Here is a 23,334-nt window from a genome sequence, read left to right as displayed (position 1 = left end):
TCAGACGTGGAATGCTCAACCAGTAAATATAATGTTTGAATGTTAAGTGTAATGCAAATATTACAAAATCAAAAAAAAATCCAAAATCCAAAACATAGATTAGCCTGTACTTAATCTGCAGAGAAATGAACTCTTTGTACTAATATTTAGCACTTTGTGTGCAAAAATAAAGGAAATTTATTAAATGCATTCTGTTTGCCTATAAGATTCCCCTTCCAAAAACAAGTCATTTGCCTTTTTATTCAGTGAAGTAATAGACTATGAAGAAATCTGGCGTGCCAGGAACACAGTGAATACAGTATCTTGGTGTGCATGATGATTACATGGGAAAGAGACACGCAAGTGTCTGGCAATTGCCTTCAGGTGCTCTGTGCGTGAGGTTTACAGAACTGGCAACCAACAAACTAATCACTGTTGCTGGCAATTTGCTAAGGTTCCAAGGAGAAAGAGAGCACAAAGGGTTATCATCTGCGGTATCAGCGAAATACTAGAAGAATCGGTGGCTTGGCTAAGGGCCTTAACAGTCTCCATCAATCCCACATGTTAGTAATGGAGACTCAGAGAGAGAGAGAGAGAGGAAATGCTGGCAAATTGGAGTCCAGTTCCTGAGATCTCTAAGATCTCTGCCATAGGGTGGAACCAGGCCTGGTTCCCTTCCCAACCCACACTTGGTATTACAGACTCATCACAAGAACCCTCTGGAATCTTTGGAAAGAAAACACAGGGTGCTGAGTACACAATGCCCCACTCCACCCAGCCCACACTGCCATCATGTTTACAACACAGGAACGTTCCAGAGGCACCCTAGCTTCAAACAAAAGACAAAGCAACTCGTCTGCTAGCATCATGCGGTTCCACCAGAAAGAAAAAAACACAGTCATGAAGAGCATCAGTTCAAACATAAACACACTCAGATATCAGCACAGGAAACCCAGAGCATATCTAGACGCATGCATTTTCAAATGAGTGGTGGAAGGGCCCAGAAGAGTGAGGCACAGAGTGGTTCAAAACCCACAGCGTTCAGCCACTCAACCTGTCCTGGAATGCAGGTCTCAGAGGCCCCTTGCACTTCTCTATGCAGCTTTCAAAAATATTTCTGAAGAAAAAATTGATGCCACCATTTCAATAAGTCTTTACTGAGTGTCTACTGTGTACCGGGCCCCAAGCAGCTACCCCTTTTTAAGAGGAATTTCTAAAAGGTCTCATTCACTTTATATTGTATAGCCTAGTGTCCTTGCCTTTATTAAACAGTTCTCTTCTTTTTAATAATCATAATAAATATCCCATTCCAAAAAGCAGATTCCTAAATAAAGGGGTTGCCAAAGCCACGATGTTTTTTTCCCATCTTTTTCTGCCCCACTTGCTCCTCTCTTGTAGGATGGCTGTATCTCTACTAACAATGTTAGATCTCTACAAAGCCTGCTTCAGGATGCCAAACAACAATCACAGAACAAGACTGGAGGGTGACCAGCTCATCCCAATTTTTCTGGGACTGTTTTAAAATGGAAAATTCCAAGACCCAGGTACGCGCTTAGTCATGGGCAAATCTGGGAGTCACTCTATTTCCAAGAAAGCAGACCCTGGGAAAGAGGATGTCCTTCATTTCGCTTGGGAAGAGTGAAGCCACAGGAGAAAGGCGACTCGTCTCCCTTAAGGAAGGCCCAGGTTGCCTGTGGGCTAGCCCAGAACCCTTTCTCAGACTCCTCCAGTTGCTTCCAGCTTTTTCCCGCTTCCTCCTGAGAAGGCCTATCATTTTAAACTCAGAGCCACTTAAAGCTTTACAAAGACTTTCCAACCGAAAGACTCTGATAATAATGACATGCAAAAGAAACTCCCATGTAAACGCTGGAAGCTGTAGTTATTTGGATGTCCTTACCTCCTTGGCTAGCTTAAGAGCTTCTTCAGGTGAGACCATGCCTATTCATCCCGATATTGCCAGAACGGATCCCAGTGATTGGTGGATGGTAGATGCTGGGTATCATGACCTTAGCAACAGCTGCCATTTATTTAGTCTTACATTGTGGAGGACAACACATTAAGCACTTTATATGTAAGTCTCTCCTGTTCTCACACAAACGTAATGAGGTTGGTTCTCCCCCATTTTGCAGCTGAAGAACATGGCTCAGTCAGACCTTGTGCACTCAGGTCACACGGCAGATGTGAAATTTAAACCCAAACCCATTACTTTTTAAAATTCCAGTTCATAATTACTTACCTGAATTAGAGCCATGTAAGGCAGGCACATATGCTAAGGTATCGAGAATTGAGAGAATATCAGATACACTTCTTTTATTCTCTACCCGTTTAGCTTTGCCATTACAAAAACAAAAAAAAGCAGAAAACCAACTTAATTATGAGTTAAATACACACAGGATGCTAGAAGGCAGGGATTTTTGTTAGAATTATGCATGGAAAAACATAGGCATTCAACATTCTTTTTTTTTTTTTCTTTTTTTTTTGAGACAGAGTCTCATTCTGTCGCCCAGGCTGGAGTGCATTGGTACGATCTCAGCTCACTGCAACCTCCACCTCCCAGGTTCAAGCAATTCTCCCTGCCTCAGCCTCCAGAGTAGTTAGGATTACAGGTGCCCACCACCACGCCTGGCTAATTTGTATTTTTTAGTAGAGACAGGTTTTCACCATGTTGGCCAGGCTAGTCTTGAACTCCTGACTTCAGGTGATCCGCCCGCCTCGGCCTCCCAAAGTGCGGGGATTACAGGTGTGAGCCACCACGCCCAGCCATTCAAATACATTTAATGAATGCAATTGTTTGCCCAATAAGTGGTTTAAATCTCTGATGCTCAGTGTTTCAAATGACACTTTACACACCACCACAGGTGAATAGATGGATCTGTACCTTCAGTTTCTGAAGTACCAGTGCGAAGGAGTGGGAGCGGATGGAGAAGTATTTATCCCAGTTAAGGATGCCTCTTTAACTGCATGGTTGAATTAACTATTACTCACTTAAAACAGCAGTAATCCTATGTCTCATGCAACAAAGCAGTAAATTCGCCAAAGTACACAAATTTGTCCACATGCTCACCAACCACTTCTAATCTCATATTATTAATCTTTGAGGAAGCAATTTGCAAACCTACCCCAGAGCAACACAAGTACAAAAGAATATCACAACAAATACTTGATTCCTGAGACATTTATCTCAACCCCATTCACTACCCTTCAAACTGAGAGTGTTTTTTGTTTGTTTGTTTTGTTTTGTTTTGTTTTTTGGAGATGAAGTCTCACTCTGTCCCCCACGCAGGAGTGCAGTGGCATGATCTCAACTCACTGCAACTTCTGCCTCCCAGGTTTAAGCAATTCTCCTGGCTCAGCCTCCCAAGTAGCTGGGATTACAGGTGCACACCACCGTGCCTGGATAATTTTTGTATTTTTAGTAGAGATGGGGTTTCACCATGTTGGCCAGGTTGGTCTCAGACTCCTGACCTCAAGTGATCCACCTGCCTCGGCCTCCCAAAGTGCTGGGATTACAGGCATGAGCCACCACGCCTAGCTGAGAGTATTATTTTTAACATTAATGTATTTTTGGTCATTTTCTTCAAGCAGCTGAACTTATTTCCCTCTTTCATAATAACACTCTCATAATGATCAAGCATTTCGAGTATCAAAGAAGAGTTTCTATCATGTCAATGAGTATTCCACAATCAAAAGAAGAGAGGAAAAACAGATGTATATCACAAAGGCATTGAAGCCTTAATTATAAAGGGAGATGGGGTGGTCAGTCGTGGGCAATTACACCCAGTCATTGCAAATCCAGACATCAATGCCTGCTCCTTTAGATTGTGGGGTGGCCTGGTGGGCTGTAAAGTCCTGAAGCTGCTGTTATATGTCACCATTGAGAGGTTTTTTCTTTTTCTTTTTCTTTTTTTTTTTTTTTTTTTTTGTGGGCAAAGTAGGAGGCAAATGGAAGTTGAAAAACAGACCTGGAATAACAACTAATTTTGTTAGACTGATGACCCTCATTCACCTCCCAAGCACTGGTATACTCACTGCAGCCTGGTCATTCTAATTTGATTCAACATTTAATCATTATGAATGCAAGTAGGGGAAGCTCTTAAAAATAAGTTTCTCTCTTAACTTCCTTTGAGACTTCAAGCTAAAGGGTCTAAAATTCCTTTAAATCACTGTAAGTCAAAATCATTTTCTGTGTTGTCAAAGAGTCACCAATGATTTGTTTATTGAGCCCTTCCTGTGTACAAACACTGTTAAATACACAATAGTGTAACGCCTCATCCAGTCATCTTTAAGGAGCTTGCGAGAGAACTGAGATCTCCTTGAGTGCCTATACCACCAATCTGTTTTTCACCTTCAATACAGTGTCAATAAACTACAAGAGATATTTGATGCTTTAATACAAAATAGGCTTTTTGTTACATGATTTTGCCCCCATTGTAGGCTAATTGCAGGTCACAATTGCTACATCAGCCAGCCACAGGTCTTCTTGGAAGGAACTGTGCCCCAACCCTCCTCCTGCAGCTAAGCAGGTCCAGGGTGAGCGATAACTGGAAGGGTCCCATTCACCGGAACTCTTAGGAAACGTGGCTTGATGACAAGACATCCGGGGGTATCTTTTCAATTTACCTCCCTTTATGCAAACTAGCTTGAGTGAATTTCTATTCTTTGCAATTAAACAGAAAGAAAAAGACACTTCAATCTTAGGTGATAATATAAGACAATCTATGACAAGTGCCCTTTGTAGAATGAATGAATGAATGTTGAATGAAATGAGACATGGAGGCAATTTTGCCAGGGAACTTTGGATTATAAAGAATTGCTAAAGGCTAACGTGATCAAGTTAAATTTTTCAGAAGAGTTCAGAGCTGAACTGAGGCTTTAACGATAGGATAGAGGCAGAGGAAGGAAGAGGACATTTTAGGCCACAGAATGTGCTAGAATAAGAAAGAGGCGATGAAAAACATTTTGGGCAACAGTGGATTAACCATCCCAGCTAATGTTCAGTTTTAAAGTCAGGCAGAGCAAAACTCAAGGTTGGAAAGGAAGTTTGGGGTCAACCTGCAGAAACTTGAAAAGCAAGACTGAACAATATGAGCTTCCTCCCACAAGAGCAACGAAAAGTTATTAAGTGAGGGGATGAAGGATTAATCAGCCTAGTGGTCTAAGAGTGGCAGCATTTTCCAAACTGGAGTGAGGGTGGGAAAGCCAGAAAGTGAGCAAGACCACTGTCATAGCCCAGAGAGAAACAAGGTTCTTGACTAAGATGCGGCAGTGGGAACTGTCACTAAGGGGGAACAGTAAATCTGCTAAGGAGTAGAACCGCAATATTAAGAAGAATGCTCCTGGCTAGGCGCAGTGGCTCACGCCTGTAATCCCAGCATTTTGGGAGGCCAAGGCGGGTGGATCACAAGGTCAGGAGTTCAAGACCAGCCTGGCCAACATGGTGAAACCCTGTCTCTACTAAAAATAGAAAACAATTATCCCAATAATCCCAGCTACTTGGGAGGCTGAGGCAGGAAAATTGTTTGAACCTGGAGGCAGAGGTTACAGTGAACTGAGATCATGCCCCACTGTACTCCAGCCTGGGTGACAGAGCAAGACTCCATCTCAAAAAAAAAAAAAAAAAAAAAGAAGAAGAAGAAGAATATTCCCTATTTCCATAGTATCTGTCAAAGCTTTCACCAAAATCTCATCAATTCTTGTCAAACCTCAGTGAGGAGTGCACTAAGTGTGATTATCTGGATGTCTAAATCAGAACTGAGCCGGGAAGGTTACACTTCCTTGGTAGGTGGGAATGCGACAGTGGCAGGAGAGAGGAGGTTGTAGAAAGAGAAGATACGAGCACAGAACACAACATTTGGAGATTCCACTTCCTCATAACTTTGCTCCCACCAGCAGCACATCTTCATCTGCTCAACCCCTCCTTTGCAAGAAAGGCAGGTACCCAGGAAGTCTATGTGATGTTTGAGTAAGTTTCATCAGGCAGGATGTTTGCAACGAGTTTTATTCATGCAGGCATTAATACATCAAGGGGTAAGTAAGGCATCCTCTTCACTCCCAGGAGATCACAAGCAGCCCCCTCACAACTCCACAAAGAACATAGTCCAGGCCTCAGCAGCCAAACATGATCTAGGCCAAGAAATCATGGATGTCAAGAACCACCCAAAGGAGATGCAGGTCACAGATACACTATTTGAGGCCTCCCTCTTTAAATCCTATGATGACAGTGAGTCATTTAGAAATAGAAAATCCTTAAGCATTTAACCAACACAGATGGTTCTCTACTTACAACTGTTTCACCTATGACTTTTGATTTTTTGACTTTACAATGGTGTGAAAACAATACACTTTCAGTAGAAACCGTACTTTGAGTGCCTATACAACCAATCTGTTTTTCACTTTCAATAAACTACATGAGATATTTGATGCTTTAACACAAAATAGGCTTTTTGTTACATGATTTTGCCCCCATTGTAGGCTAATGTGCATGTTCTGGGCACAGTTAAGGTAGGCTAGGCTGAGCTGTGATGTCAGTAGGTTAGGTGTATTAAATGCATTTTCCATTTACAATATTTTTAACTTATTTTAACTTATGAGGATGTAGCCCCACTGTAAATTAAGAAGCATCTCTACCAACTTTATCCCAGTTGTGATTTCAATCATGGAGTCAGACTGCAGGATCACACAGTGTAACTCTCGAAGCCATGGGGAAAGGAGCAGGAAAACCAACGCCTTCTTCCTTTCCGGTTTCCATGACGTCACAATGGGCAGTGCCAGAAACCACTTTCACGCCACAAGTGTCCTCTACCTGACCAGCTGACTTGGGTATGAAATTAAAGTGGTGGGGATGCAGAGGCCAGAGAAAATACAGAAATGCCTTTTGGGGCTTCCCAAATATAGTTCAAGACTATCCCTCAGGGCTTCATTTTCCTTCTCCCTCAGTCTGTGCCTGGCCCTCAGCCCAACCCCAGGCACCCTGAATGGGTTTTTGGATGGTCTATATCTGGTTTTTCCTGCTGGTCTCCCAGCTGCTCATCTCCCAATTCAGAAACCCTTTGGGTGCTACATCTTATCACTTGAATGAAGCCGGGTGGTCTCAACCTCCCTAGGTTGACACTGATACCCCCTCAGTCCCTCAGTCACTGTGACTTGGAGACTAACATAGTTTACCATACCACTTCCTTATTTGGAGAGCTATCTTTATAAAAATGACTTTGCCAAGGTGAGTACCGAACCAAAAGCAATATCATTTTGTTAAATTCTATCCTTATGCTTAAGGTATTTATCAAATCTTAAAAATGCTCATCCATGCATGCAGTTATCACAATGTGAACAAAGATGTACGAGTGAAAAGCTCTTCCCCAAGCAAAATCTCTGCAAGCCACCAACTGCTGAATCCAGAGCACCCTGCAATGCCTATTCCATAGCATCCAACTCTTTTTAGGGAGAGTGAGGTAAGGAAGGCTTTAAAACTCACCACCCTCCTAGTCAATACAGTTGCTGATGGAAGCACAAATGTCCCCGAACTCTCTGGGTGTTCTGCTAGGCCTGTGACCAGAAAAAGCCTCTTGTCCAAATTTCTTTTTGTAAACATCAAAGTAACAAAAGGGTGACCCAAGCTTACCCTAAACACATTCCTGTCCCCTTTAGATCTTATCTATTGCCCTGCGGTCTCTGCTGCAGGAGGCCACCTCCTGGGTGGCCCTAGGCCCATTGCCACTCTTTTCCTACCCTGGGTTGTTTCAAACAAACTCAGGAAGCCTTAAACAAGAGGCAGATGGTGAGGAAGAGAAAGTCTGTAAGTAACGCCTCTCTATTACATAATGCTAAGCTCACAACCTCCTTGTGAATCAGCCTTGAAAATACCTAATGGCCTTTCACTTCAGAGTAAACATGCATTTGAAATAGGCAAAGAGAGGATTATAATTATTTTATTTGATGACCAGTGTACAACCATATTAGTAAATAATATATCAACATATTAGTAGTACATTACAGGTTGGGGTCAGACCATATATTAGTAAATTACAGGTTGGAGTAGTAAATATACAGGTTGTAAATTACAGGTTGTTGATTCAGTCAATACTCTTGTGACATCCAATACCTACCAAGCACTGAGCTAGGTCCCGTAGGACACACTTTCTAACCTCACCTAGACCAGATCACTGTGGAAGTCACTAGTGCTACTCACCCATATCCACTTCTCCCTTTTTCAGCACAAGAAATATTGAATTGGGATTAAATAGGGTCATATGCCGAGTTCTGGTCAAAGTGATGAACTCACCTCTGGGTGAGATCACGTAATTGCTAGAGCAAGACCCTGCAGCATTTCCTTCCCAATGCTGCAATGATCTTGCAAGCTCACATCAAGACCAAGATTCCATCAGTTTGAGTCCTTGAGTGACTACGATGAGCAGGGTCCACCTGCCAACCACACAGGATGCAGCACGGGAAGGAAAGAAACTAGTTAGCCATGGAGACTTGGAGGTATTTGTTACTGCAGCATAACCTCACCTATCTTGCTGGTACATCACTGTTTAAAAAAGAGAAAAATCTGCAAAAGCATCCCATCAATCTGTTTTCTAAATCAGATAACACGCAAAAACAGCATTTGTTTCAAAATTCAACTTCATCAGGAACAGAACACTATCTTGAAAAGCAGAGGGTGCTGACAGTATACGTGGGTTCAAACAACTCTGAGGGAATCAGAAATGAAACCAGAATGACCCTCAACAATGTAAGGATTGAACTATATGGAATTCAGCTAAAAAGACTACAATGAAAAGGCCACCTTCTGACAACAGGAACAGCCATTTATGAAGCAGTGAGCTCCTCAGTGAAAAAGGCATTAAAGTCAAGGCTGGATGACCATATTTTATCTCCCCAGAAGTCCAATCCTACCATTCTTGAGGTTCCATTGAAGTTAATTAGAATCAGGTCTTCCTATAGGGAGTTGAATTTTGTGTCTCCCCCTACACCCAATCCCAACCCCTTGAGTCCATTACCTATCACAGAGTCCATTATCTATCAGATGCCAATAAACATCTGCTAAATGAATAAATGAGCATTGTAGAAAGGAAGCAGGCATTGGAGGCAAAGATCAGTCTAATAGTGTCTTGGGATCCTCCAGCCTAAAGCTAAACACATCTGAGGGTGGGGAGCCTCCTTCTTATAAAAAAATAAAATACAATAAGCATCAATGGACACTTTATTATGATTTATCACTGTACACAATTTAAAACCACAATGAAACCTAACACTGCACTGTGGCTATCTTTGTTCTTGGACGTGCATTTACATGCGCAGGCTACTGTTTTGCCATATGGAATTTTGTGTGTGAAGTGTTTATTCTATTAAAAAAGAAAACCACACCCTTGTTTCTATCGCATTATTACATTCCTTATTATCCCATCACATGTGTTTTCTTCTGGCAGCAACACAGTACACACCCTGTACTATTGCTGACATAAAAATTACTTGTCAAAAATACCTCTAGCTTAGCACCATATTACTCATCTGGTCTTTGCAAAGCACTGGCCTTTGTTTCACCTGGGACTAGATAACCCAACTACTTTTACTAGTGACTCCTGAATGCTGGTAGTAGAAGGATAAATGCTAGTGTCACCTATGGTTTTAAAGTCACCTTCCAAAACAAAACTACATTAGAGGTGAATAATAAATCTTTCAAGTTTTTAACTTCATTTTTCAAGGGATTTGGAGGAAAATGGTGACGAGAGAATCTGTCACAGATACCAAGGTGCTACTGCAGTGTGAAAGAGAGTATACCAGGAGCCTTTGGCCCTCAGCAATCTGTCTTCCTACAAGAAAAATCGAAAGCCCATTTCCATAACCATCCTTATTCCCTGCTACTAGTGTAGGATGCGCAGGACTCTGCCCTCTAGGAGAAAATGCTAATGCTGGAGTGTCCTGCTAAGTCTGAAGGTTATGCTTTTTCACTGCACTCTTACCAAGATAACCCCAGATCCGGTTAGGCTGACATCAAAACAGAACTATCCTTGGAAAGAAAAGAACAGGCCAGAGTTTTTGGAAAAGCCCCAATAACCTAAAGATAAAATACAGATGAGAGGTTCATGGCTATCGAAATGGAAACTTCACTGAAGCTGTTTTCTCTGTTCTCTTTCTGCTGCCCCCAACAGCCCTTCCTTCCACCTCCCAGTACTCACTGCTAGCGTGTCTCTCTTAATATTACAAACACTCTTACAATGAAGGAACAGGAGAAAGTATTTCATAAGAAGGTCACCTCATTTGACCAGTGCTCAATTAGAGCACTGGGCAAAAGTACAATCAGCCTTCCAATGACACCTTTTCAACAAAGGATACCCCACCTCTAGACTGAAGCCTAAATATATTACTACAGATAAGAAAGTAGGCATCTATGGAAACCTCACATTCAGATACAACCGCCTGTGTATTAATTATATCAAAATTCCCATCAAAGGAAACCAGGTGGGATTTCTACAATCCCAAATTCACCCTGCACCTCCCTCCAATGGCTTCTTCAAAGGGAAGGTATAAAGTCATTTGCAATTTCTTTCTCTGAACCTGGAGTTTTAACAGCCCCCACACCTTTCTCACAGATAGGAACGATGCTGATGCAGAAACCACCCAAACAGCCCTGTGCCAGCACTGTCGGCCCAAATGACCCAGAGACACCCAGGCGGCTACCCAGATCGTGGGGGGTTACCTGAATCTGTCACCGAGTCTCTTTCACCCCCTTCTGCATGATGGCATCAAGTGGAAATGGTACGCATTTAGGAGGCAAGAGGCTGACAGGCAGGAAACACAATTGAGACTGAGCTTTCTTCAGCCTGCAGTGAAATACATGCAGGAAGGGTTAGATACGCGCCTCAGAGAAGGAAATCCAAGAGCCCTCCCGGGCCGGCGGGGCTGGAGCGGGTACACTGAGGAGGTGGAGCAAGGCGGTTGAGGTGTGGAGGGCTGACGGCCGAGAAGGGGGCGTCACGGCTCCTAATTGTCTCTATAGGATAAATAACCACCTCCCCTCTCCTCCGCAGTCTCCCCCGCCCACGAGTTCCCCTCTGGTGGCAGAGCGTCTACTAGCAACAGTAAGCCCTAGGAAAAAGAAATCGGAGCGGGTGGAGAATAACATCTTGGGGCAAAGACACACTAGCAAAATCTACTAGGTAACCCGGTCATGCGGGAATGCGGGGCGCCTAGTTACCCGCGCAGACACACGGCACGGCAATCCGGAGCATCTTTCTTTCGTTTGCCCCTGTCCGCTACCTCATCAAGTCACCGTCACTCTGTTTTGGCGATTTCTCTACTCTCTCCAGATCCGGGCAACGCTCCCCAAGCCATGCCCCCACCCCAGGCGGGACTGGAGACCGCCGCTTCCGAGCAGCGCCCCACGAGTCCAGCTGGCTTTGTCCTGTCGCTGTCCTTCCAGGAGCAAGCGCCCCAGGCGAATGTGTCTGCACAAAAGACCCCCAACATCTGCCCGTCACAGCGTCCTCTCCTTCCGGGAGGGGCCCCGGGGCAACTTCTAGGGGTGGAGAAGGCGCGAGACAAGGGGACCGAGAGGCGACGAGCCGGGGTGTGTGCGGGCCGGGGGCGCAGCTGGGACGAGCGCGCGCGCACGTGCACACCCAGGGGCGCGCGCGGCGCGGGCACGAGGCGAGCTCCTTCGGACCGGAGCTCCAGGGGGCATCCGAGGACTCGGCCGAGCCGCCGACAGCGCAGCTCTCCGCCGCGGCCGCCCGCTCAACTCCGCCAGCGCTCGGGAGACACGCAACTCCCGGGACCACCTCCCGCACGCCCCGCCAGACCCCGCGCTCCTCTCCCCGGGACCCCTGCGGCCCCGCCACCCCATCCGCCGTCCAGAAGATCCCCCCAGTTACAGCAGGCGGCAGCTGCCCTTTCCCGCTTTCCCGGCTCCGGCGCGGCCGCCGTAGGGGCGCAGACATCCCCGCGCGCCCCTCTGTCCGCCCCCGACCCGGAGCGGGCAAAGAAACAAACCGAAACTCACCGACCTTTCTCCGCGGCGGGCTTGGGCGCTCGCTACAGAGGCGGCGGCGGCGGCGACAGCATCGCCAGGTGGTCCCGACGCGCCAGCCCCGCTCAGCCAGACGCGCGCCCCGGGCCGGCGGCCGCCGCTCCTCCAGCCGAGAGCCACGGGGCAGGCGCTGACAGCGCAGCGGCGGAGCCTGCAGCCCCAGCTCCCGGCCCGGCCCTTCGGGCTACACCCCCACCTGCCTGGCCGCCCTCTGCGTTCGCGGTCGGACACCGCCGCCAGGCGCTGGGCACCGAGCGGGAGCTTTTTGTCACTGAGACTCCAGCACCAAAGCGGGTGGGGGGGAGAGGCTGGGCTCAGCTCCCCGCGGCACCGCCCTCCCCGGCGGCTCCACCCCCTCCTCCCCGCCCCCAGCCCGGCGGGCCCGGGACGTCTGTCTTTCAGTCCCGAATCGCCCACCTGCCCCGGGGTGAGGGGCTGCCGGCCCTCTCTTGCGCGCTCCCTCGGCTTTGCACCTGGTGCCCACCCTAGGCCAGGATCTCGACGCCCTCTCTACGATGCAAAAGCGGGACCCGAGCTGGCGGCAGGTGTGAAAGCAGGCCGGGGCGGCTGGGAGGAGGGGCGGGGTCGGGGTGGGGGCCCAGGGCCGCGGTGGGCGGGTTGGAGGGTGCCCAGCCTGTGCCTAGGACCCGAACAGCGAGAGGGAGGAGCTGAGATCATCAGGTTTCCAGAAGCTGCCCTGCATCCTCGTCACCGAAGATACTTTTTGGTTGCCCCTAAAAGTTCACGTAGTCCAGCCAGGGTGGGGCCCCTCTTTCCAAAGAGGCCCGAACGGACACCCCACTATTTGAATCCCTCAAATGGGGGACAAGAAGCAGGGGAATAAGGAGATGCAAGTCCTAGGGGTTATATGGAAGCGCGAACCCCACGGAACCTCGGGACCCACCCTATTCCACACCTTAAAACCTAACTTCGACCTAGGAAGGTACTTAGAATGTCTTGTTCCCCGGAGAAAATCTCCCGCCTCTTGAGTTAACTGCGAAGTAGGAGAATGGAGGAGAAAGGTCCTTGGTAGAAGATGGTTCCATGCCCTTTGGTGCCTTTTTAAAGGATTTCCCTGCAGAATGAAAACCTAAAACTCGCTTCTAGAGCTCAGATGAAGTTCAGCCTGCGGACGTTCCCGGCCCCCAGCAGCAGGGCTCAGCTGTGTGTGATCCCCACGGATGCCGGCGGTACTTACCGCCTTTCCGCACTGCTGGAGTGGAGCCGTCTTTGTCTTACGGTAGTATCCGCAAGGAAAGAGCTCCCAGTTTCACTCCCCCAAGTAGCTTACTGAAATGCTTCTGCCAAGATTTCTTTTTTTTTTTTTTTCTTATTTTTATTTTTATTTTTTTTTCTTTTTTTGAGACGTTCTCTCGTTCTGTCACCCAGGCTGGAGTGCAGTGGCGGGATCTCAGTTCACTGAAACCTCCGACTCCCGGGTTCAAGCGATTCTCCTGCTTCAGCTTCCCGAGTAGCTGGGATTACAGGCCCGCACCACCTCGCCCGGCTAATTTTTGTATTTTTGGTAGAGATGGGGTTTCGCCATGTTGGCCAGGCTGGTCTGGAACTCCTGACCTCAGGTGATCTGCCCGCCTCGGCCTCCCAAAGTGCTGGGATTACAGGGATGAGCCACCGCGCCCGGGTTTTTTTGTTTGTTTGTTTTTTGTTTTTTCAGAGGAAGCCCTATAAACCAATGGAGAAGCTAGGTAACCTACCATAAAACTCTCAATGTACTCAGAGCACCCTTGTCATGTCCCACAATTACGACCTGTTGATGGGGTTTCCAAAAGTGCTGTCCCTAAGCACATACATAAAACTGGTCATCTAGAAACAGATAAAGCTGCATGGGTATCAGTTGTCCCGGGGATCCCAATTAAAACGTTGCCTTCTATGGTCTTCTGACTGATCCTTATCCCTTTGTTTGACCAAGCTAAAACCTCTATCGTACACCTGAAAAGAGTGAAAGCTGTATCCACGTTTTAGAGGCCTAAGGTAATCTTGAAGTAGAAGACTTCGAGAGTCTTTATTTTAAGCCTCAACTTCAGGGCAGGAAGGAGAATTTTTTTTTTTTTTTTTTTTTTTGAGACAGGGTCTCACTGTGTTGCCCAGGCTGGAGTGTGGTGACCAAAATCCTGGCTCACCACAACCTCTATCTCCTAGGCTTAAGCTTCCTCCTGCCTCAGCCTCCCAAGTAACTGGGAGACTACAGGAGTACCACCACGCCCAGCTAATTTTTGTATTTTTTTATTTTTGTAGAGATAGGGGTGTCTCTTTGTTGCTCTGGTTTGGTCTTGATCCTGGCCTCAAGCTATCTTCCTGCCTCATCCTCCCAAAGTGCTGGAATTGCAGGCATGAGCCACCAGGACCAGCTCCAGAAATTCACTTTAAGGAGAAGTTAATGAGGGTCTTGAAAACTCTGACGTTGGCAAGGAGTTGGAATGAGGAAGGTAAGTTGTAACATCCCAAGATTTTACTAGGAAAGTTCAGCCTAGAAATGTTATGATTATACAAGAGTGACTTTAAAGACTACTCTTCAGAAGCTAATTTCAGGGATCCGTAATTGTTCCAAAATTTTTCAGCTCTTTTATTCAGCTGCTTTTGAAACAATTATTTGGGGGAGTCAAGCATTCACCATGAGGTGGAAAAACCACCCCCATCCTTAGTCTTCCGCTGCCACTGGCTGGGATTTTAATTCACAGAGCATCATGGGTGTTCTGCCTTCTGTCCAGTCTTGTAAAGCTGTCACACAGAGAAGGTTAATTAACTGGGGCAGACTGGGATAGGCCAGTTCTTAAGGCTGGTCGTAGGCCAACACTGGGGCGGGCAAGAACAGTTTGAGTCAGAGGAGGAACAGGCAACAACATGTCCAAGCAGAGTCTTCAGTGAGAAATTCCAGGATCAAGGCCGTTAGGACCAGGCAGTGTTTAGAGCTGTGAACCAGCAGGCAGCATGGTCGGAGAATCTGGCATCGGCCTGGAGACTGGGCACTGCCCATGTGTGGGAGAGGGAGAGGGAATCAAGGCTGCATCCCAGGTCTTGAAGGATGGGCCATCAAGATGGGACCCTAGCACTGGGTACCGAGATAAAGATCCAAATATTCGTGAATTCATACAACAAATATTCACTGAGTATGGACTATGTACTGGGAACCTAGTCCTAGGGTTAGGATAGAGAAAACACCCCCAAATTCCTGCCCTAACAGAACTTATATTCTAATAGAGGAATCAGACAATACAACTGTGGACGAAAAGAGTCGAACTCTGTAAAATATTTGAAGGGATTTATTCTGAGCCAGATATGAGTGACTATGGCCCATGACACAGCCCTCAGGAGGTCCTGAGAACATGTGTCCAAGGTGGTCGGGGTGCAGCTTGGTTTTATACATCTTAGGGAGGCCTGAGACATCACTCAAATACATTTAAGAAATATCGGTCCAGAAAGGAGGAACAACTCAAAGCAGGGGCTTCCAGGCTATAGGTGAATTTAAACATTTTCTGGTTGACAATTGGCTGAGTTTGTCTAAAGACCTGAGATAGATAGAAAGGGAATGTTCAGGTTAAGATCAAGATTGTGGAGACCACAGTTCTTTTGAAGTCTTATAGCGGCTGCCCATAGAGACAGTAAGCAACAAATGTTTCCTATTCAGATCTTAGTTAATCTCTTTAGGATTGAGAGGGTCTGGAAGAAAAGTATCTCGCTATGTTAACAGAGATTCTTTACAGATGCAAATTTTCCTCCACAAAGAACAGCTTTGCAGGGCCATTTCAAACTATGGCAAAGAAACGTGTTTTGGGGTAAAATATGTTGATTTTCTTCTTTGCCTTATAATATTATGCCAGAGTCAGGGTGGAAAGTAAATCATGATATATAGGGTTAAATAAAACCCATCTGATGAGAATTTATGATTTGTAGGGCATGACTCCCCCAGACCCCTTACATAGGAATTTGGGCGAGATTAAAAAAAAAAAGGAATGGAATTTAGTCCCATAATAAATAAATAATTTGTAGGTTGGAGAGTGAAAAAGGTAAGGGAGAAAACAAAGCAGGGGTGGGGCATTATGAAGTCTGTGTGTTGGGGGAAATTTTAGATCGGTGGCCAGGGAGGGCCTCCCTGAAGAGGAGTTTTCTGAGCTAAGAACTGCAGGAAGAAAAGGAAAGTGTCATGCCAGTAAATAGGGAAAGCCTGTTCCCATCGTCAGAGGGAACAAGTCGGGGGTGCCTGCACTTCCCCATGGGCAAAGGTCGAGATGCTGGAACTGGGTTACAGGCTCAGTCAGATCTATAACACTGATTGATGCTGAGTCACCTGAGGTTGTATGAGAGTTGCTTACATTGGGGCAGGGATGAGCTCTTCATCTTTGTACCTGCAGCATGAAGCACAGGTGCCCAATAAATGTTTATTGAGCTGAGCCCTTAAATCTCTGAGAACCTGGCATGGAGCTGAGATTAATGTGATCCCATAATACCCAGGGCAGCCCTTCTGTCGGGGATGACACTTTCACAAAAGAATGTGATGATCTCTTCAGTCACTTTTCATTACTGTCTTCCTGATCTGGGAGGGCAGAGATCATCTTTCAACTTGGATCCTCAGCACCTAACACACTAAGAAGAAGGCAGACAGTGGGGCAAAAAGGCAGAGAGAGAGAGCAACTGGGATAAGGAAACAAGCAAACCCTGTTCAGTGCTTGATATCCCTGCAGATCCTAATCCAGCCCAATATTGAGAGTGACTTTTCTACTCAACGTGTTTGAATTTTACATGTTAAAATTGCACCTTGAAACTGAATTAGGGTGGTAGTTGCACAACCCAGTAAATCTACTAAAAATCATTGAATTCTACACTTAACACGAGTGGATTTTATGGTGTGTAAATTATACCTCAAAAAATTGTTTAAAAGCATTGAAGTGGGATCCCATGTTTAGATAACTTTCACAAGGTGTCAGTGATAAGCCAGAGTCGTCTTTAACCGAACACATTATCATTCTTCCTAATAGATGTTTAAACCAAATTGATCTGCAAATTTACTTTTCCCTTATGTGATATTAGCCACCTTAAAGTATATATAGTCTTTAAGAAGTCTTAAAAAGTCTAAGAAGTCTTAAAGTTAGTCTGGGCATGGTCCTCACACCTGTAATCCTATCACATTGGGAGGCTGAGGCAGGTGGATCACCTAAGGCCAGGAGTTCAAGACCAGCCTGGCCAACATGGTAAAACCCCATCTCTACTAAAAATACAAAAATTAACCAGGCATGGTGGCATGAGCCTGTAATCCCAGCTGCCAGGGAGGCTGAGGCAGGAAAATGGCTGGAACCCTGGAGCCTGAGGCTGAGGCTGCAGTGAGCCGAGATCACACCACTGCACTCCAGCCTGGGCAACAGAGCGAGACTCCATCTCAAAAAAAAAAACAAAAAACAACAACTTAAAGTTTATTTAGCCTCAGAAAGTTTACTAGTAATGATTGCTCAATATAGAACCCAGTGCTACTTAGGACAATGAAACTTCATCTAGAACAAAATACTGAAGTATTTTGGAAACCTCAAAAGATTTGAGTAGGAAATAACCCAGATTGCTTTTCTAAAAGTAGTGGTGGATTAAACAAAGCCATCTCTTTTTTTTTTGTTTTTTTGTTTTTTTGTTTTTGAGATGGAGTCTCCCTCTGTCGTCCAGGCTGGAGTGCAGTGGTGCAATCTTGGCCTTCTGGGTTCAAGCAATTCTCCTGCCTCAGTTTCCCAAGTAGCTGGGATTACAGGCATGTGCCACGATGCCCAGCTAATTTTTGTATTTTTAACAGAGACATGGTTTCACCACTTGACCAGGCTGGTCTCGAACTCCTGACCTCAAGTGATCCAACCACCTCGGCCTCCCAAAGTGCTAGGATTACAGACGTGAGGCCCCACACCCCCCCACCTCTGTATTTTTTTGTAACCTCATCTTCGATATGCACAACACACATTCCAAAACAGTTGGCTAGAATGACGTGACCATTGCCAAGGGTGATAGTCAGTCACCATGCAACATGTTTAACAACCTGCAGGCATAGGCCTCCACCTATCATTTTGGGCAATGGCCATACACAATCAGTATGGCCTTTATGGTGTGTGTCCTGGCTAAACATCAGCTCAGACTATGATGCCAAAGTCCTCTGGACACCCTCCTAAACAGCAGGTATCTGCTGTGTTCTTATCATGTTTGTGCAGTTCGGGGTTGAGTAAGATCCTCACATCCACTAGCAAATTGCTGGTGTTTTTGCTATAAGTACAATAGAGGAGAATCATCATACACTGAGCTCCATTCCTTGTACAATCAACACAAGACAGTGTTCACCCTCCCTAATGGATTGGAGTGACCACATGTGATCAGCCAGGGAAGGGTTGGAATGTGGAGCTCCCCTCTCACCCCACTGTCTGCCACCTCCGCCATCTGTCCTATTCACCTTCCCTCCAGCTGACCTTCTGTCACCCATGTGGTTCCAACTGTCCTCCTTATCTTTCCTTTCCATTGGCTGTCAGATTCCTGGCATCCACTTGGCCCCTCCCCTCATTTGGGAACTAAACCTGCTGCTCCAGCTGCCAGATCATGGAATGGTGCCACTTTGAGAAAGGAGAAAAGGAACAAAAGAACCAGGAGGTCCCACCACTGTTTTTTGAGACCCCCAAGTCTGAATCCATTGTCTTGCCCTCTGGTGGTCCACAGAATTTGGCTCCAGTTTCTCCAGGATCTATTCTTCTATAATCCACCTGCACCTCATTCAAGTGGACCTGTCACCCCTGTACCTGCCCCAGGCCCAGACCTAGCTTCAGGCAGTTCTTCCTCCCCACTGCCTCTGCTTTCAGCCACTGCCTGCCGTCATCATTCAAACTCAAGGAATCCAAGCATCTGTTTATATTGCACCTGTATCTAGGGGATCAAGTCAGTTCACCCTCTAGTGGTCAAGAGGAGAAATGGCAGCCTCTGCACATCACCCAGGTCAGACCTTGACGAGGTCAGCACAGGGAAATGCCACGTAAGACGTCTACACAAACCCACCTCCTCTAACTCTGACTTCAGTGTTTCTCCTCTGCTGTTCCTTCCCTGCCTTCCCAGTGGGTGAAGTGTGCTGGGAGAGGGCATGGAGTAAAGACCCCCTGTTTATTTCTCAAACCTTTTCCTTCTATCGCTTCACAGCTCCTTAAATGTTCACAGCAGATTTGATGGTTTTAAAGGACACAAATTATTCTGCTACAGGACAAGGGAACTTCAGCATATCAACCATGTCCAAAATTAATAGATGACTATAACTTCTTTTTTATTGGCAAACATTTATTGAGTCTATGTACCAGATTGTGTGTTTCCATACATGTCCTTGCAAGATCACTAGAAGTAATTTGATTATCCTCACTTTACAGATGAGAAAACAAATGCCTAGAGAATTTAAGCATCTTTCCCAATATGATGTAACCAGTAAATGGTGAACATGGACTTGACTCAGGCCTGCTGAACCCAAAGCACTTTCCCCTAGTTGCTGCACTGATTCCTCCCATGGACCAAAGTATCCAGGCAATTGCACTTGATTTGCCTTAAAATGCATCTCAGTCTCTTCCAAGCCATTCCTGTTTTAGGTCAGGGTGCCTGACACTGCAGCTCACAGTACTTTAGGACCCCATATCTCCCCCATGATTTCAAGTGGATCTGCTCCTCCTTATCCTCACTCTCACAGCTCCTTTGTACCTTTCCTTATGCAGCAGCGCAACCCACATTTGTACTTGTCAATCCCAAAAGATATGGTAATTTCAAAGTTTCTGAGGGCATTTACATCTCTGCCTCTCACCTTGACCTTCTCCCCTTCAAGGCTCACTCAAATTTCCCCAACCACATTCATTTTTACCTTCTTTGCACTCTTATAATACATTGCTGTTTTATTTTGCGCTTGCATTCTGCCTTATATCATAGTTAGCTGTTCACACATTTGTAATGGTCACTAGATCCTAAGCTGTTATTTACCCATCTCATCCATCCATGCACACCCACGCCCCACAGTATCATGCAGAATAAAGTATTCACGCCCTGCACGCATTCAGTGCTTAATAAATGTTCATTTAAAATGGGCCAGGCACAGTGGCTCATGCCTGTAATCCCACCATTTTAGGAGGCAGAGGTAAGTGGATTACCTAAGGTCAGGAGTTCAAGATCAGCCTGGCCAACATATAAAAATATGCAAATTAGCTGGGTATGGCGATGAGTGCCTGTAATCCCAGCTACTTGGGAGGCTGAGGTGGAAGAGCACTTGAGCCCAGGAGGTAGGGGTTGCAGTGAGCCGAGATCACGTCATTGCACTCTAGTCTGGGGAACAGAGTGAGACTCCATCTCAAAAAAAAAAAAAAAGTTCATTAAAAATTACCAATCAGGACTTCCTATCTTCTCTTCCAGAGTCATGTTTCCTATGCGCCTCTAGGGGAATGATCCCTAAATTGTCTCTTCACAAATCTGTTACAACTCAGTTCCTCCAGGCTCCATGTAATCCCAGCTACTTGGGAACCTAAGGTGGGAGAATCACTTGAGCCTGGGAGGTGGAGGTTGCAGTGACCCATGGCACTCTAGCCTAGGCTGGGCGACAGAGTGAGACTTTGTCTAAAAAAAAGAAAAAAGAAAAAAGAAAAGAAAAAATCATTTAAAATGACCAGTTGGGACTTTCTATTCTCTCTTTCAGAGTCATGTTTCCTATAGCCCCTCTAGGGAAATCATCCCTAAATTGTCTCTTCACAAATATATCACAACCCAGTGGATCCAGCTTTGTCAGTGTGAGACTTACGATTATTTTCCAAATTCATTTAAAACAGAGATTAGAGAAGGAGATGGGTGTGGGTAGGGTAAAGTGTTACGACATGACATGAGAGTTCTCACTCTTGGTTTTAAGGAATATGGACTTCCCAATGCCAATCTTCACCTTATGTGACAGGTTGAATTATGTCCCCCAAAATTCAAATGTTGAAGTTCTAACCACCGGTACCTCAGAATATGACTATGTTTGGAGATTAGAGTCTTTACAGAGATCATCGAATTAAGATCAGGTCAGTAGGATGGGCTCTAATCCTGTAGGACTGATGTTCATACAAGTAGAGGAAATCGGCTGGGCGTGGTGGCAGGTGCCTGTAATCCCAGCTACTTGGGAGGCTGAGGCAGGAGATTCACTTGAACCTGGGAGGCAGAGGTTGCAGTGAGCCGAGGTCGTGCCACTGCACTCCAGCCTGGGTGACAGAGTGAGACTCTGTCTCTAAATAAATAAATAAATAGAGGAAATTATGGGCATAGACAAATACAGAGGGGAGACAATGTGAAGACAGAGCAGTCTGTAAGCCAAGGAGACAGGCCTGGAACAGATCCTTCCCTCACAGCCCTCAGAAGAAACCAATCCTTTTGACATCTTGATTCCAAGCTTCTGGCCTCCAGAACTGTGAGACAACAAGTTTCTGCTGTTTAAACTACCCAGTCTGTGGCATTTGATCATGGTAGCCGTGCAAGCGAATATGCCCTAGGACTCTGGTAGACACAGAATTGGATTCCACAACCTGCAGCGGTTCTTTCTCTAGATGCCATTTATTTTCTGAGTGTTTACCTCCATGCGTAACCGAAGAAGATAACCAAGAAATCGTGTGTTCTCCCTTTTGGGAGAAGAAAAATCATAATGATAGCCATTATTATGAAGCATTATTGTGTATGTCTGCAATGAGATGATATTCAGTACAGTAATGTATAGAAATCGCTATATTAGGTGCTTTGCAAACATTCTCTCAATCCTCCCAGCCACCTAATTGGGGGCAGGAGGTATTGTTAGCCTCAGTTCACAGTTGTGGAAATTGAGGCTCAGAGATATTAATGCAAGTCACCCAGGATTATACTTCCAGTGAATTTCAAGGCTTGGCTGTGTCCTGTTGGTTGTCTATTTTGCCCTTCCCCCATGTGGCATATTCCTTTTTCTGTTTCAGTGTCCTCCCCAACCCGAGTGCCTCAGACGATCCTGACTAGTTATGCAGTAACCTCTGGTGGTACCATTTCCTGTGCTATGATTGGTTTAAGGATGGGATGTGACCAGTATTGAACAATGAAAAATGAGAGGAAGTCAACTAGAAGGCTTCTAGAGAAAGCATTCCTCACTATGGAAAAGAGATGCGCAAAGCGGCAGCTTCTCGTCTGCTGCTGGAAGTTACCGAATCCGCATATGATGGTAGGATGTCGGCAACCACCTCGTAGCAGAGAGCGGAATTTCCTCAAAGAACATTATACAGGGAGAAGAGGGAACAGCCTCTTCCTGTATAGATACCGGAATGATACCACTCTGCCTGAGTTCACCAACCTTACAGGTGCTCCCCCCCACCCCCATTTTTCATTTTGTGAGATAATAAATTCCTTATTATTCAAGCCATTTTGTGTTGCCTTCTGCTATTTGCTGCTGAAATCATCTCAATATGATTTTTCTACCAATATGCTTTGATTTTCCACAGTAAGAGCAGTTTTTAGGTATCATAGTATTAGAAATAAATAACCTCAGATTCACTGCTATACAGAATTTCAAAGGTCCAACAGAGAGAAACAACACTTTGTGTGTTTTTTAAAGCTAGTCAAAAAATATATACAATTTGCCATTTTAACCATCTTTAAGTGTCAGTTCAGTGGCATTAAGTATATCTACATTGTCGTGCATCCATCCCCACTATTCGTTTCCAGAACTTTTTTTTTTTTTTTTTTCCTTTTTCTTTTTGAGACGGAGTTTCGCTCTTGTTGCCCAGGCTGGAGTGCAATGGTGCGATCTTGGCTCACTGCAACCTCCACCTCCGGGGTTCAAGCAATTTTCCCTGTCTCATTCTCCTGAGTAGCTGGGGTTACAGGCATGGGTCACCATGCCTGGCTAATTTTTGTATTTTTAGTAGAGACGGGGTTTTGCCATGTTGGCCAGGCTGATCTCGAACTCCTGGCCTCAGGTGATTCACCTGCCTCGGCCTCCCAAAGTACTGGGATTACAGGCGTGAGCCACCGTGCCCAGCCTCCAGAACTTTTTCATCATCCCAAACTGAAACTCTGTATTCATTAAACAGTAACTCCCTATTTGCCTCCTCCAACCCCTGGCAACCACCATTTCCCCTTCTGTCTCTATGAATTTGACTTCTCTAGGTACCTCATAGAAGTGGACTCATAGCAATATTTTTCTTTTATATGTGGTTCATTTTTTTCCTCTAATGCTTTCAAGATTCATTCATGCCATAGCACATATCAGAATTCCCTTCTTTTTAAGGCTTATAGTCCATGGTATGTGTATATCGCATTTTGTTTATTCGTTCATCTGTCAATGGACA

General features: G+C 45.6%; 1 protein-coding gene and 1 long non-coding RNA gene across 5 annotated transcripts in view; one reads left to right on the top strand and one right to left on the bottom strand.

Moving 5' to 3' along the window:
• RNF152 (ring finger protein 152) overlaps window positions 1-12,260 on the bottom strand; it is an 82,226-nt gene extending 69,966 nt beyond the window's left edge. Inside the window, exons 1-2 of one of the 4 annotated variants that reach the window (XM_037987968.2) lie at window positions 11,985-12,260; window positions 10,679-10,802 (exon numbers count right to left, since the gene is read on the bottom strand). The gene's annotated coding sequence lies outside the window, so the exon portion shown is untranslated. The other 3 variants (XR_005236979.2, XM_037987969.2, XM_008013890.3) reach the window with 3 other exon arrangements.
• A 105-nt stretch (window positions 12,261-12,365) lies between these two features.
• On the top strand, window positions 12,366-22,374 carry LOC140708985 (uncharacterized). Its single transcript, XR_012089291.1, has 3 exons — window positions 12,366-12,552; window positions 14,264-14,454; window positions 21,970-22,374. It is a non-coding gene; the product is annotated as an uncharacterized lncRNA (long non-coding RNA).
• The last annotated feature ends 960 nt before the right edge of the window (window positions 22,375-23,334 follow it).

Source organism: Chlorocebus sabaeus, chromosome 18 (assembly GCF_047675955.1).
Source record: "Chlorocebus sabaeus isolate Y175 chromosome 18, mChlSab1.0.hap1, whole genome shotgun sequence".
Taxonomy (NCBI): domain Eukaryota; kingdom Metazoa; phylum Chordata; class Mammalia; order Primates; family Cercopithecidae; genus Chlorocebus; species Chlorocebus sabaeus.
The sequence above is the reverse complement of the archived record's forward strand: the minus strand, read 5'-3'. Positions and strand labels throughout refer to the sequence as shown.